The sequence below is a fragment of the Geotrypetes seraphini genome, chromosome 3 (genome assembly GCF_902459505.1).
Source record: "Geotrypetes seraphini chromosome 3, aGeoSer1.1, whole genome shotgun sequence".
NCBI lineage: Eukaryota > Metazoa > Chordata > Amphibia > Gymnophiona > Dermophiidae > Geotrypetes > Geotrypetes seraphini.
This window is the reverse complement of record NC_047086.1, coordinates 303,876,746-303,881,247: the sequence shown is the minus strand read 5'-3', so window position 1 is coordinate 303,881,247 and position 4,502 is coordinate 303,876,746. Positions and strand designations below refer to the sequence as shown.

The 4,502-nt window shown below is 42.3% G+C and overlaps 1 long non-coding RNA gene across 1 annotated transcript; it reads right to left on the bottom strand.

The window, feature by feature from the left end:
• Positions 1-1,235: 1,235 nt before the first annotated feature.
• On the bottom strand, positions 1,236-4,193 carry LOC117357702. The gene is made up of 2 exons (XR_004538850.1): positions 4,113-4,193; positions 1,236-1,568 (listed from the first exon to the last, which is right to left on the bottom strand). It is a non-coding gene; the product is annotated as an uncharacterized LOC117357702 (long non-coding RNA).
• Positions 4,194-4,502: the final 309 nt, after the last annotated feature.

Here is a 4,502-nt window from a genome sequence, read left to right as displayed (position 1 = left end):
AGGGAAGCCCTATGGGTCAGCTTCAGGAGGGAGGAGAGGGGGCAGGCAGGGATCCCGGGCAGAAACATAAGCGGGTGGGGCGGGCAGCATGGAGAGTTCCCCAGCAGCAGCACTGTGGATGGTAGGGAATATTCTCCATGGCAGGCAGGGAATGGGCAGGCAGGGAATGCGGGCAGGGGATGGGCGGGCAGGGAATATTTTCCACGGCGGCCATGCCAAGTACCCCCAACAAGTGACCCACGTACCCCCAAGGGTATGCGTACCACGTGTTGAGAAACACTGTATTAAAGGATGTGTTTACAAACGATTCTTAGACAGATAGATTGTAAAAACCGCTCAGAACTGAGAGGTAGCTGCAGTATACGAGCAGATTATGATCTGAATGTTCTAATTTTTAAAAAACTGTTAAAAACCAAGGACTCCTTTTACCAAGCTGCGCTACACGCTAATGCCTCCATAGAGCTGGAGTTAGTATTTTCCATGTAGCATGGGAGTTAGCGCACAGTAATCTTCAGTGCGCGCTAAAAACACTAGCACACCTTAGTAAAAGGAGCCCTAAGTTGTTTGTCGGTGCCTATATGTAGAGGTAATTACAGTATAGGATATATGTAGATCTTATGAAATCAGTACCTTTTGTAATGGTTTTTGAAGTCTATAAGTGGGCAGTTTGATAACTATATATGTCATGAATATACTGTATGTTGAGAGTGAACTGATGTTAGGTCTTGAGACGCAATTATGAATGTTTATTTTAATGGAAACCGCTTAGGGCTCCTTTTATGAAGCCGCGCTAGCGGGTTTAATGCACGTGACCTTTTATCACACGCTAACCCCCACGCTGGTTGAAAAACTACCCCCTGCTCAAGAGGAGGCAGTAGTGGCTAGCGCATCTAGCGGTTTAGCATGTGATATTACATGCGTTAAACCGCTAATGCGCCTTCATAAAAGGAACCCTTAGAGTACAGGCAGTATATACATTTTTAAATAAATATTGTTATGTTATGTTATATTTAAATATCACCTTTGTTATATAGACCAAATAAAGCCTGCATTGGGAACATCTGTCTCCAATTTCTTATACTTTGGTTTGTTGCTTCACTTGTCTTTCGATTGAATATTTAAACAACTGTGGTGTTTAAATAACAAAAAACAAATAAATACATGGGAACCTAATATAAATACTTGCTTCAATATGTTAATAAACACAATAAAAAATGAAGCAAGCTATCTGCAAATTGCTTAATAAATATAATAGAATCTAAGTGAATACACATTACATAGTAATTCCAAATCACAGTGAAACATATGGCACAGACCCAAAACTTACCACCCGTTATAAAAAGTGCCTTAGTGCAATCTAAAAAAGTATATACACCAGTAAAAGTTCTTCAACAAAAGTACTTCTTTTAGTGTTAACCACCAATAAAAGTCCTTCGATGAAAACTGATAGTCTCTTTTAAATTGTTGTCTTCACTTCAAGCCCAGTCTTGCTCTACACCAGACGGTGTTTCGCGGGAAGCGTCATCAGGAAACAAGACATATGGGTGGAGGGCTCTGGAGTTGCGTTCCTATGATTATAAATCTATTATAAATACAAAAAACTAAGAATACAAAATATGCATAACATAATCTTGATAACAAACATTTAGCTATAAGAATCCCTGCCTATGGAGCCCTAGGCATGAGCTTCCCAAGAGTTGTGACCCCCAAATGGGGTTACAAAACCTGCATTTGGGATCACAATCTAGCTGAGCTCTCCATAGGTGCAGCATTATTCTGCCCTTTGGGGGGGGAACAATTTTATTTGGCCATAATTATGGGATTACAGCCACAGAAAGAGTGGGAAACTCTCTGCCCTAGTCCCTCCCATCTGCAGAGTACAATTCTCTCACTTTTAAGACAGGTGCCGCTTATGCACACTATACACTTATCCATGAATATGCCGGTATTCTGCACATTTATGCAAGCAAGAGATTCATAAATCCAGGCACCCAGTTATAGAATTGCCTTTCGCATGTACACAGGCAGTCCCCAGGTTAAGAATGAGTTATGTTTTTCAAGCTGTTTTTAAGTCAGATTTGTATGTAACTCCGAACTTGTAGATTTAAAGATTCTTACAGCTTACCTCTGCTCCCAGCTGACAAAAGGGCCAACTGTCTCTAGCAGTGGCATAGCGAGGTTCAGCGGCGCCAGAGATGGTGGTGTTCCTCCCCCGCCCCTCTTCCCCATACCTTTTTAACTTCAGTGCGAGCAACCACCAACTTACTGCCCGCATCAGCTTTGGCGCGCTTTCCGATGTCACGACTTGGGCGCGGGTTCCAGAAGCAATGTCACGGCTTAGGCGCGGGTCCCGGAAGTGATGTCAGAGAGAGGGCTGAAGCCAACATGGGTAGCAAGTTGGTGGCCTTTAGGTCAAAGGCCAGTGCCCTGAGTCTAGCCTTACCTGCATACGTTCTGATTCAGCAGGAACTTGTCTAGCTTTGTCTTGAATCCCTGAAGGGTGGTTCCCCTATAACAACCTCTAGAAGAACATTCCAGTTTTCTACCACTCTCTGGGTGAAGAAGAATTTCCTTATGTTTGTATGGAATCAATCCCCTTTTAACTTTATAGAGTGCCCTCTTGTTCTCTCTACATTGGAGAGGGTGAACAGCCTGTCTTTATCTACTAAATCTATTCCCTTCAATATCTTGAATGTTTCGATCATATCCCCTCATGTCATTCCCTTCCATATACTGTCTGCCCTCACTCTGTCTCTTCTATATGGCATCTGCTCTCTTTCTATGCTTCTTCCAGAAATTGTCTGCCTCGCCCTTCCATCCCCCCCCCCCACACACACACACACAAACACTGGTCTGGCATCCATCTTCTTCCCTCTGCTCTCCCCATGGTGTGGCATCTGTCTTCTTCCCTTCCATCTCTCCCTCCCTCCTCCTCTGCGGATTTTAGCATCTCTCTCTCTCTCCCTCCTCCTTTCATCCCCTCAGATCTGGCATCTGTCTCCTCCTCTTTCCCCATTCTCTGGTATCTTTCTATCCTATCCCTTCCCCTTCCTTTTCTTCCCTGGTCTTCCCTCTCATTTTATTTTTTTGCCTCTGTGTAGATTCAAATCTTTCTTACTATTCAGTCCTCAATTTCTCTCATTTCATTGTGTCTACCTTCAGCTTGCCACCTCTTTCCCTCATTCCTTCCAGTATCTTACTCTATCCTCTTCCCCCAATCCAGCATGTGCCCTTTTTTTTCTCTCCTCCCCACTTCTATCCAGCATCTGCCCTCCTCAATCTCTTCTCCCCAAATCCTTCCAGCGTCTGTTACCCTCTCTCTCTCTTCTCCCCTCTCTATCCCTCCCACTTCCATCCAGCATCTGTCTCCCTCTCTCACTCCCCTCCAACTTCCATCCAGCGTCTGCCCCTATCTCCTTACCCACTTCAATTCAGTGTCTGCTCCCCTCTTTATCTCTCCCATTCAGTGTCTGCTCCCCTCTGTCACCCCCTCCCCCCCCCCACACACACTTCCATTCAGTGTTTGTCCTCCTCTTTCTCCATACGATAAATCTAAAGTGCCACTCAACTTCTTCCCCTTGTCAGGTCATCTTCCTCCCTACCCCTCACCTTTGCTGATGCTTTCCAAACCTAAGGTTTCTCTCTCAGAGAGGCTTTCACACAGCAGCCGTTCTCACTAGTTGCATGCAGCTGCCCCAAAGCTTTTCCTCTGATACAATTTCCTGTTCCAGCGGATCACATCTGAGGAGAAGCTGCGGGGCAGCCATGTACAACTAGTGAGAACGGCTGCTGCATGAGGGCCCCTGTTTCTTTCTACGAACAATCTCCTAAAGCTAGTATTGTGTTAGCTTTTATTCAGTCTAGGCTTGACTATTGTAATTTTTTTCTTTTGGGGTATATCATAGTCGTTACTATCTTGTTTATAGTTACTGGTACAAAACATAACTGTTAAGATAATCTTTGACAAAACTAAATATGACAGGTTTTCTCCTTTATTGCTTGAACTTTATTGGTTTCATTGGCAAGAGCTGATTTTAAGGTTTTATGTTCGGCTTTTAAATTTTTAAATAGACAATCTCTTTTTTATTTGTCAAAACTATTGAAAGTCTAACCTTGTTCAATTTCCACTCAACAGATTCATATGAATACGTTTGTGCTGTCTTCACCTTCATCTGTTAAGAATGTTTTCCTTAAAAAAAAAAAAAAGCACATTTTAGTTATACAATTCCATCAATATGGAATTCATTACCATTATATATTTGGTGTGAAACTGATTACTTAAAAATTTAGAAAAAAAAAACCCCACAGGCCTGGCTGTTTGAAAAATATTTAAACAATTGATAATGTTTTATGTTCTCTTAATTAATTTCTTTTTTAAGTTCAATTTTTTAATTCATTTCTGATTTGTATGAGCTAATTATTGTATGACATTTGAACATTTTATTGTAAACTGATCCTGAGCTCCAGGTATAGAGGGTATATAAATATTTTGTTGTTGGAAA